This window comes from Coregonus clupeaformis, chromosome 20, assembly GCF_020615455.1.
Source record: "Coregonus clupeaformis isolate EN_2021a chromosome 20, ASM2061545v1, whole genome shotgun sequence".
Classification (NCBI taxonomy): domain Eukaryota; kingdom Metazoa; phylum Chordata; class Actinopteri; order Salmoniformes; family Salmonidae; genus Coregonus; species Coregonus clupeaformis.
Genome location: NC_059211.1, coordinates 13,434,058 through 13,446,359, shown reverse-complemented (window position 1 = coordinate 13,446,359; position 12,302 = coordinate 13,434,058).

The window sequence follows — 12,302 nt, the reverse complement described above, 5'->3', positions numbered from 1 at the left end:
CAGAAAGACAAATTCAACTCCCATCTTTCATCAAATCAAATAATGAAAGAAAAGCATTTCAAGTTTACATTTTGTAAAGTTAGTGTGGGAGAGGTGGAAAAAGTATTGTTATCGATCAATAATGACAAACCTCCTGGCATTGACAACTTAGATGGAAAGCTACTGAGGATGGTAGCTGACTCTGTAGCCACTCCTATCTGTCATATCTTTAATCTGAGCATGGAGGAAAGTCTTTGTCCTCAGGCCTGGAGGGAAGCCAAAGTGATTCCGCTACCCAAGAATGGTAAAGCGGCCTTTACTGGTTCTAACAGCAGACCTATAAGCTTGCTGCCAGCTCTTAGCAAACTGTTGGAAAAAATGGTGTTTGACCAAATACAATGCTTTTTCTCTGTAAACAAATTAACAACAGACTTTCAGCATGCTTATAGGGAAGGGCACTCAACATGTACTGCACTGACACAAATGACTGATGATTGGTTGAAAGAAATTGATAATAAGAAGATTGTGGGAGCTGTACTGTTAGATTTCAGTGCAGCCTTTGATATTATTGACCATAACCTGTTGTTGAAAAAAAGTATGTGTTATGGCTTTTTCAGCTATCTATCTAATAGAACTCAAAGGGTTTTCTTTAATGGAAGCTTCTCTAATGTCAAACATGTAAAGTGTGGTGTACCACAGGGCAGCTCTCTAGGCCCTCTACTCTTTTCTATTTTTACCAATGACCTGCCACTGGCATTAAACAAAGCATGTGTGTCCATATATGCTGATGATTCAACCATATACGCATCAGCAACCACAGCTAATGAAGTCCATGAAACCCTTAACAAAGAGTTGCAGTCTGTTTTGGAATGGGTGGCCACTAATAAACTAGTCCTGAACATCTCTAAAACTAAGAGCATTGTATTTGGTACAAATCATTCCATAAGTTCTAGACCTCAGCTGAATCTGGTAATGAATGGTGTGGCTGTTGAACAAGTTGAGGAGACTAAATTACTTGGCGTTACCTTAGATTGTAAACTATCATGGTCAAAACATATAGATTCAATGGTTGTAAAGATGGGGAGAGGTCTGTCCGTAATAAAGAGATGCTCTGCTTTTTTGACACCACACTCCAAAAAGCAAGTTCTGCAGGCTCTAGTCTTGTCTAATCTTGATTATTGTCCAGTCGTGTGGTCCAGTGCTGCAAGGAAATACCTAGTTAAGCTGCAGCTGGCCCAAAACAGAGTGGCACGTCTTGCTCTTCATTGTAATCAGAGGGCTGATATAAATACTATGCATGCCAGTCTCTCTTGGCTAAGAGTTGAGGAGAGACTGACTGCATCACTTATTTTTATAAGAAAATCCCAAATTGTTTGCATAGTCAACTTACATACAGCTCTGACACACACACTCTTTTCATAGTCCCCAAATCCAGAACAAAGAAAGGGTACAGTATTATATAGAGCCATTATTGCATGGAACTCTGTTCCATCTCATATTGCTCAAATAAACAGCAAACCTGGTTTCAAAAAACAGATAAAGCAACACCTCACGGCACAGCGCCTCTCCCCTATTTGACCTAGATAGTTTGTGTGTATGTATTGACATGTAGGCTACGTGTGCCTTTATAAAAAATTAATGTAGTTCTGTCCTTGAGCTGTTCTTGCCTATTCATGTTCTGTATTGTGTCATGTTTCATGTTAGGTGTGGACCCCAGGAAGAGTAGCTGCTGCTTTTGCAACAGCTAATGGGGATCCTAATAAAATACTAAATACCAAATAGAGCTTTTCAATTGGCATCTCTCCCCCTGTTTTCAGTCACAGGTGGGGATTGGATTAGGTGTGAGCAGTGCAGGAGGTGGGCTCATGAGTTGTGCTCCAATTTGACTGGGGATAGCTTTATTTGTGACCTATGTACAAATGAGAATTGTGCAATAGCAGAGCATAAGAGAGTTGACACAACAATGTTACACTGAGTTCATTAGTTAAGTTATTGTTATTAAATGTTATACTCCAATGTTATTTAATGTTATTAGTTATAGTAACCCCGGTACTTTAAAAAAGCACCCCTTTTCTAAAATCAACATTTCATGAAAAAAGTGTAAACTGTAGCCATTTATTTCCCTTTATAGTTTATTTGCCTAAGCATGACCTTCATCCACACACAATTTATTTTTTCCAAACGTTGCTTTTTTGTGTCAGCAATTAGACACTGTTCTTAGGGGGGGCTAGTTACCCCCTTGTACCCTATTACTTGATTACTGATTCCCCCCACACTCTCTATTTTTCTCTCTCATTCAAAGGACCATTCACAGTCCAGTCACTCAGCCCTATCCAGAAACTCTCAAGGTCCTACACTACTTCCTCCTACAACACCCTGATGAGAAGCAATAAGGTGTGTCTCTTTCTCATGTTGTGTGGTATAACCTATAGATGACTCCTAGACACTATCACATAGTTTACCTCTGAATTGGTGTCCACATCAGGCTATTTACTTGTTACCTGTGTGTTAGAATTCGGCGTCCCTTTCACATAATTTTAATGATCCCTCCACTGCCACATGCTCTCTCTCTTTCTCTCCAGGATACATTAGGGGAAGTTGCTTTGCTGTTGGCACCAATCCCACGCTGCCAGACAACATCAACAACTTTACCCCCTTCATCCTAAACTTTTCTAACTCTTGTTCAACTATTTATATAATTAATATGAATTTGGAGGACAGAAATTATTAAATATTAAAGCTAAAAGCTTCAGTCATACAAAAGTTATACTTAAATCCGAACTGGTTATCTAGCAAATTAGTAAGATTGTCTCACCACATGTTCAAGAATGGCCTTTTCCCTTTATTCAGATTACAACCTTTCACTTTCAGTTATTTGAAAAGGAAATAATCTCCCAAATATCACTATTTCTAAAACAAGCCATAGAAAGTTGGTTGCAATTTCAATTTAATCCTCCAGAATCCGACAGAACAAATAATGCAACAAATATTGTGGTTAAACTCAAATATACTAATTGATAAAAAATCATAACTTTTTGAATAATAAAAAAAAAAAGGTATAATCTTCATAAATGATATCATAGGTAGTACTGGTGGAGTTATGTCGCACATGCAGCAAACAAAAACATATGGAAATGTCTGCTCTACCCAAAATTACAACCAAATAATTGCCGCATTACCGCAAAAATGGAAGAGGAAAGTGGAAGGGGGAAAAAGTAAGGAACTTGTCTGTCGGCCCTGCATTAAAGAAAATAATTGGTTAAAGAAAATTATGATAAATAAAAAAGTATACCAGTATCATTTAAGGACCAAAGGATTGAAAGCCGTCCCATATAGATTGCAAAATAGTTGGGAAGAGATTTTTGACGTACCGATTCCATGGCAGAGTGTTAATGAACTGATACGCAAAACGGATTCAAAACGTAGAATTTTTCGATTTAAATTATTATACAAAATTCTTGCTACCAATAGAATGTTATTTATATGGGGGATACAATCTTCCCAGCTCTGCAGATTTTGCTGCGAAGAGACAGAATCATTAGATCATTTGTTTTGGTACTGTCCATTTGTAGCTTGTTTTTGGTCACAGGTCCAGGAGTGGCTGATTGCAATATTTACCTGGAGCTAACCCTGCAGATAGCACTACTGGGTGATCTGAAAAGTCATAGTCAATCGATCAATAATATAATAATACTTTTAGCAAAAATGTTTATTTTCAATTTACAATCTGTAGAAACAATGAGAATAGAAGGGTTCAGAACTTTTGTGAAACATCACAGTACAGTTGAAAAATATATGGCAAATAGAAATCCAATATGGATGGTGTTAAGAGATAGATGGGAGGTGTTGAATGGAGCTGAAGGATGGGACTAATAACAACAAAATAACTAATGTAAAGCATACTGTGTCCATAATAAGTATATAGGTTATAGGTTGAGAGCTTTTGTGAAAGAGCACAGTTAGAAAGATATGGCATATAGAAGCAAACCGGATGGACATCATGAAAATGATCGGAGAGGTTGAGGGTAGAGGAAGTTCAGGAGTAAAAAAAAAAAATATATAATTATTGTAAAATAGTCTGTGTCCATAAAATGTATATAGTATGTATAAGCTGGAAGTAGAGGCTTAAGCGTTGTTGTTCACTAGTTTACTCCAATTAGGGAATAGGTGGTGGGGTTGGAAAGTAATAAAGGGAAATATATTTTTTAAAAGGATGTGTACAGTGGGGAAAAAAAGTATTTAGTCAGCCACCAATTGTGCAAGTTCTCCCACTTAAAAAGATGAGAGAGGCCTGTAATCTTCATCATAGGTACACGTCAACTATGACAGACAAATTGAGAATTTTTTCCCCAGAAAATCACATTGTAGGATTTTTTATGAATTTATTTGCAAATTATGGTGGAAAATAAGTATTTGGTCACCTACAAACAAGCAAGATTTCTGGCTCTCACAGACCTGTAACTTCTTCTTTAAGAGGCTCCTCTGTCCTCCACTCGTTACCTGTATTAATGGCACCTGTTTGAACTTGTTATCAGTATAAAAGACACCTGTCCACAACCTCAAACAGTCACACTCCAAACTCCACTATGGCCAAGACCAAAGAGCTGTCAAAGGACACCAGAAACAAAATTGTAGACCTGTACCAGGCTGGGAAGACTGAATCTGCAATCGGTAAGCATCTTGGTTTGAAGAAATCAACTGTGGGAGCATATATTAGGAAATGGAAGACATACAAGACCACTGATAATCTCCCTCGATCTGGGGCTCCACGCAAGATCTCACCCCGTGGGGTCAAAATGATCACAAGAACGGTGAGCAAAAATCCCAGAACCACACGGGGGGACCTAGTGAATGACCTGCAGAGAGCTGGGACCAAAGTAACAAAGCCTACCATCAGTAACACACTACGCCGCCAGGGACTCAAATCCTGCAGTGCCAGACGTGTCCCCCTGCTTAAGCCAGTACATGTCCAGGCCCGTCTGAAGTTTGCTAGAGTGCAGTTGGATGATCCAGAAGAGGATTGGGAGAATGTCATATGGTCAGATGAAACCAAAATATAACTTTTTGGTAAAAACTCAACTCGTCGTGTTTGGAGGACAAAGAATGCTGAGTTGCATCCAAAGAACACCATACCTACTGTGAAGCATGGTGGTGGAAACATCATGCTTTGGGGCTGTTTTTCTGCAAAGGGACCAGGATGACTGATCCGTGTAAAGGAAAGAATGAATGGGGCCATGTATCGTGAGATTTTGAGTGAAAACCTCCTTCCATCAGCAAGGGCATTGAAGATGAAACGTGGCTGGGTCTTTCAGCATGACAATGATCCCAAACACACCGCCCGGGCAACGAAGGAGTGGCTTCGTAAGAAGCATTTCAAGGTCCTGGAGTGGCCTAGCCAGTCTCCAGATCTCAACCCCATAGAAAATCTTTGGAGGGAGTTGAAAGTCCGTGTTGCCCAGCGACAGCCCCAAAACATCACAGCTCTAGAGGAGATCTACATGGAGGAATGGGCCAGAATACCAGCAACAGTGTGTGAAAACCTTGTGAAGACTTACAGAAAACGTTTGACCTGTGTCATTGCCAACAAAGGGTATATAACAAAGTATTGAGAAACTTTTGTTATTGACCAAATACTTATTTTCCACCATAATTTGCAAATAAATTCATAAAAAATCCTACAATGTGATTTTCTGGATTTTTTTTTCTCATTTTGTCTGTCATAGTTGACGTGTACCTATGATGAAAATTACAGGCCTCTCACATCTTTTTAAGTGGGAGAACTTGCACAATTGGTGGCTAACTAAATACTTTTTTCCCCCACTGTATATATATGTATATGTATTTATATGTATGTACAGTGGGGAGAACAAGTATTTGATACACTGCCGATTTTGCAGGTTTTCCTACTTACAAAGCATGTAGAGGTCTGTAATTTTTATCATAGGTACACTTCAACTGTGAGAGACGGAATCTAAAACAAAAATCCAGAAAATCACATTGTATGATTTTTAAGTAATTAATTTGCATTTTATTGCATGACATAAGTATTTGATGACCTACCAACCAGTAAGAATTCCGGCTCTCACAGACCTGTTAGTTTTTCTTTAAGAAGCCCTCCTGTTCTCCACTCATTACCTGTATTAACTGCACCTGTTTGAACTCGTTACCTGTATAAAAGACACCTGTCCACACACTCAATCAAACAGACTCCAACCTCTCCACAATGGCCAAGACCAGAGAGCTGTGTAAGGACATCAGGGATAAAATTGTAGACCTGCACAAGGCTGGGATGGGCTACAGGACAATAGGCAAGCAGCTTGGTGAGAAGGCAACAACTGTTGGCGCAATTATTAGAAAATTGAAGAAGTTCAAGATGACGGTCAATCACCCTCGGTCTGGGGCTCCATGCAAGATCTCACCTCGTGTGGCATCAATGATCATGAGGAAGGTGAGGGATCAGCCCAAAACTACATGGCAGGACCTGGTCAATGACCTGAAGAGAGCTGGGACCACAGTCTCAAAGAAAACCATTAGTAACACACTACGTCGTCATGGATTAAAATCCTGCAGCGCACGCAAGGTCCCCCTGCTCAAGCCAGCGCATGTCCAGGCCCATCTGAAGTTTGCCAATGACCATCTGGATGATCCAGAGGAGGAATAGGAGAAGGTCATGTGGTCTGATGAGAGAAAAATAGAGCTTTTTGGTCTAAACTCCACTCGCCGTGTTTGGAGGAAGAAGAAGGATGAGTACAACCCCAAGAACACCATCCCAACCGTGACGCATGGAGGTGGAAACATCATTATTTGGGGATGCTTTTCTGCAAAGGGGACAGGATGACTGCACCGTATTGAGGGGAGGATGGATGGGGCCATGTATCGCGAGATCTTGGCCAACAACCTCCTTCCCTCAGTAAGATCATTGAAGATGGGTCGTGGCTGGGTCTTCCAGCATGACAACGACCCGAAACACACGGCCAAGGCAACAAAGGAGTGGCTCAAGAAGAAGCACATTAAGATCCTGGAGTGGCCTAGCCAGTCTCCAGACCTTAAACCCATAGAAAATCTGTGGAGGGAGCTGAAGTTTCGAGTTGCCAAACGTCAGCCTCGAAACCTTAATGACTTGGAGAAGATCTGCAAAGAGGAGTGGGACAGAATCCCTCCTGAGATGTGTGCAAACCTGGTGGCCAACTACAAGAAACGTCTGACCTCTGTGATTGCCAACAAGGGTTTTGCCACCAAGTACTAAGTCATGTTTTGCAGAGGGGTCAAATACTTATTTCCCTCATTAAAATGCAAATCAATTTATAACATTTTTGACATGCATTTTTCTGGATTTTGTTGTTGTTATTCTGTCTCTCACTGTTCAAATAAACCTACCATTCAAATTATAGACTGATCATGTCTTTGTCAGTGGGCAAACGTACAAAATCAGCAGGGGATCAAATACTTTTTTCCCTCACTGTATATACACTGCTCAAAAAAAAAAGGGAACACTAAAATAACACATCCTAGATCTGAATGAATGAAATAATCTTATTAAATACTTTTTTCTTCACATAGTTGAATGTGCTGACAACAATATCACACAAAAATTATCAATGGAAATCAAATGTATCAACCCATGGAGGTCTGGATTTGGAGTCACCCTCAAAATTAAAGTGGAAAACCACACTACAGGCTGATCCAACTTGTATGTAATGTCCTTAAAACAAGTCAAAATGAGGCTCAGTAGTGTGTGTGGCCTCCACGTGCCTGTATGACCTCCCTACAACGCCTGGGCATGCTCCTGATGAGGTAGTGGATGGTCTCCTGAGACATCTCCTCCCAGACCTGGACTAAAGCATCCGCCAACTCCTGGACAGACTGTGGTGCAACGTGGCGTTGGTGGATGGAGCGAGACATGATGTCCCAGATGTGCTCAATTGGATTCAGGTGTGGGGAACGGGCGGGCCAGTCCATAGCATCAATGCCTTCCTCTTGCAGGAACTGCTGACACACTCCAGCCACATGAGGTCTAGCATTGTCTTGCATTAGGAGGAACCCAGGGCCAACCGCACCAGCATATGGTCTCACAAGGGGTCTGAGGATCTCATCTCGGTACCTAATGGCAGTCAGGCTACCTCTGGCGAGCACATGGAGGGCTGTGCGACCCCCCAAAGAAATGCCACCCCACACCATGACTGACCCACCGCCAAATCGGTCATGCTGGAGGATGTTGTAGGCAGCAGAACGTTCTCCACGGCGTCTCCAGACTCTGTCACGTCTGTCACATGTGCTCAGTGTGAACCTGCTTTCATCTGTGAAGAGCACAGTGCGCCAGTGGCGAATTTGCCAATCTTGGTGTTCTCTGGCAAATGCCAAACGTCCTGCACGGTGTTGGGCTGTAAGCACAACCCCCACCTGTGGACGTCGGGCCCTCATACCACCCTCATGGAGTCTGTTTCTGACCGTTTGAGCAGACACATGCACATTTGTGGCCTGCTGGAGGTCATTTTGCAGGGCTCTGGCAGCGCTCCTCCTGCTCCTCCTTGCAAAAAGGCGGAGGTAGCAGTCCTGCTGCTGGGTTGTTGCCCTCCTACGGCCTCCTCCACGTCTCCTGATGTACTGGCCTGTCTCCTGGTAGCGCCTCCATGCTCTGGACACTACGCTGACAGACACAGCAAACCTTCTTGCCACAGCTCGCATTGATGTGCCATCCTGGATGAGCTGCACTACCTGAGCCACTTGTGTGGGTTGTAGACTCCGTCTCATGCTACCACTAGAGTGAAAGCACCGCCAGCAATCAAAAGTGACCAAAACATCAGCCAGGAAGCATAGGAACTGAGAAGTGGTCTGTGGTCACCACCTGCAAAACCAGTCCTTTATTGGGGGTGTCTTGCTAATTGCCTATAATTTCCACCTGTTGTCTATTCCATTTGCACAACAGCATGTGACATTTATTGTCAATCAGTGTTGCTTCCTAAGTGGACAGTTTGATTTCACAGAAGTGTGATTGACTTGGAGTTACATTGTGTTGTTTAAGTGTTCCCTTTATTTTTTTGAGCAGTGTATATATATACAGTTCAAGCCGGAAGTTTACATACACTTAGGTTGGAGTCATTAAAACTCGTTTTTCAACCACTCCACAAATGTCTTGTTAACAAACTATAGTTTTGGCAAGTCGGTTAGGACATCTACTTTGTGCATGACACAAGTAATTTTTCCAGAAATTGTTTACAGACAGATTATTTCATTTATAATTCACTGTATCAAATTCCAGTGGGTCAGAAGTTTACATACACTAAGTTGACTGTGTCTTTAAACAGCTTGGACAATTCCAGAAAATGATGTCATGGCTTTAGAAGCTTCTGATAGGCTAATTGACATCATTTGAGTCAATTGGAGGTGTACCTGTGGATGTATTTTAAGGCCTACCTTCAAACTCAGTGCCTCTTTGCTTGACATCATGGGAAAATAAAAGGAAATCAGCCAAGACCTCAGAAAAAAAGAATTTGACCTCCACAAGTCTGGTTCATCCTTGGGAGCAATTTCCAAACGCCTGAAGTTACCACGTTCATCTGTACAAACAATAGTACGCAAGTATAAACACCATGGGACCACACAGTCGTCATACCGATCAGGAAGGAGACGCGTTCTGTCTCCTAGAGATGAACGTACTCAATCTCAGAACAACAGCAAAGGACCTTGTGAAGATGCTGGAGGAAACAGGTACAAAAGTAACTATATCCACAGTAAAATGCGTCCTATATCGACATAACCTGAAAGGCCGCTCAGCAAGGAAGAAGCCACTGCTCCAAAACCACCATAAAAAAGACAGACTACGGTTTGCAACTGCACATGGGGACAAAGATTGTACTTTTTGGAGAAATGTCCTCTGCTCTGATGAAACAAAAATATAACTGTTTGGCCATAATGACCATCGTTATGTTTGGAGGAAAAAGGGGGACGCTTGCAAGCCGAAGAACACCATCCCAACCGTGAAGCACAGGGTGGTAGCATCATGCTGTGGGGGTGCTTTGCTGCAGGAGGGACTGGTGCACTTCACAAAATAGATGGCATCATGAGGAAGGAAAATTATGTGGATATATTGAAGCAACATCTCAAGACATCAGTCAGGAAGTTAAAGCTTGGTTGCAAATGGGTCTTCCAAATGGACAATGACCCCAAGCATACTTCCAAAGTTGTGGCAACATGGCTTAAGGACAACAACGTCAAGGTATTGGAGTGGCCATCACAAAGCCCTTACCTCAATCCTATAGAAAATTTGTGGGCAGAACTGAAAAAGTGTGTGCGAGCAAGGAGGCCTACAAACCTGACTCAGTTACACCAGCTCTGTCAGGAGGAATGGGCCAAAATTCACCCAACTTATTGTGGGAAGCTTGTAGAAGGCTACAGAATCTTTTTCAATTGATAAAATATCCTTGACTAAATGTCTATTAAATCTCTTGAAGCAAACTCCTTTATAGTTAAATTCCTGACACGGTGTGGACCGTTATCTCACGCTCTCTGAGTTGCACCTGTGTTCAGTGAGGTATACATCCACTTTTGGCTGTATTTAAACCGGCTGTAGGACAGCTCACTTGCGCCTGCTGGTGGTTATACATAGTTATAAACTGGGTGTTCGAGCCCTGAATGCTCGAACCCCGGGTATACCACGGGTATGACAAAACATTTATTTTTACTGCTCTAATTACATTGGTAAACAGTTTATAATAGCAATTTACCACAAGCTAAGGGCTGTATCCGTGTTGCGTCGTGCATAAGAACAGCCCTTAGCAGTGGTATGTTGCGCAATATACCACACCGACTCGGGCCTTATTGCTTAAATATATTTTGAATGAAAAGGTTGGCCATTTCTTAAAATGGGTGTGTTAAAAAGGGAAAGGCAACTCCTGTGTCAATTTCTTAAGAACTAAGAGGTGATCAATTAAAACTAATTCACTCACCACTGTACAAAACTGAAGTCGTAATATGTGTTAGTGACTCACATAGGTGGTTTATCTATTATATTATAATGATATTAGTAGGTAGCCTCCCACAGAATGAATCATGTTTATATTCTTATCACATAGTCTGAACTATTAAATTAGTTTTCTAATTAAACTTAACTTTTCCTAACTAATATGAAATTCAAACCCTGAGTGGTTTTGATCCTTATTTTGACACAAAATCCAATCAAGTTTAAATTCTACCAATGCAGATTGTAGGCTTACATGATGCAATTTATTGGAGATAAGCATTACAACATTTACGGTAGGCCTACAGCTGTTAGCATATTCTAACCAGGTTCACAGCATTGAAATGTTTCACTGACACACAATACTAAATACATCCAGTATCTGTTTACATACTTGTGTACAGGTTCATAAAATGGGACAGCTTAATGAGGCTTAGTGATACACACCTCAAAGACCATGTTAGTCTGTGAGGGAACTGAGGTCCTTTTTTCCCAATATTTGTATGAGAGTATGAGGAAATAGCTGTTCATAAGGCCAGTCCTGAGATGGGAAAAATATAATTATCCTATAATGTTCCTTGGTCTTGGAATGACTTGCAAAATACTTTAAAACTGGAGAGGGTTGTTTTTAGTGTATTGTTCCTGTATGTTATTTTGTACTGTATCTGCACGCTGACTTCTTCCTGCTGACCTCTTGCCAAAAAACAGCTGGATAACTACAATACCAAAAACAGGCCTCTAATTTCTTATCATGTTATTTGGATACTGTCATCTCATCACAGGTTTGAGGCTGTAACCTTACAATCAATAAATTCAAGGCTACACACTGTGTCAGGGAAGGTCATACTAGGTCAAACACAGACACAATAAGTGGTTAAACATGTTTCCAGGTCAATTATTTGCAGGTCATTTTTAATTATGGGGACTATCTGAACAATGGTGATTTAAAGTGATGTATAATTTCAGCCAGTAGTTTTTGAAAGTGGTGCCCACGAACCAAAAAGGGTCCCAATTTTTTGTGTACTATGTCATCCATTTCATATGATGTTACGATTTAATTCCCAGATCCACAAGAGAAGCCAGCTTGGTGAGGGTCTGTATCTACACATCTGTGGAGGAGCAATGTGTGTTGCAGAGTGCTGTCCATTGTCATTCTAGTGGACGATCTAAGTAACACAAGTCACAAGTTGCAGTAAGATCTGTAAAAAAGAATACCCTTGTCCATGTTAAGTTTATGTTCCCTTGTCTGTGTATTTCATTTTTTGTATTTTGTGTTATTGTTCAATAGAAATGTAAAATGGATCTCATAAATGCTGACCTCAGCTATTCCTGATCTCTTTCTTAAACCAAACTTAGAATTTCCCCT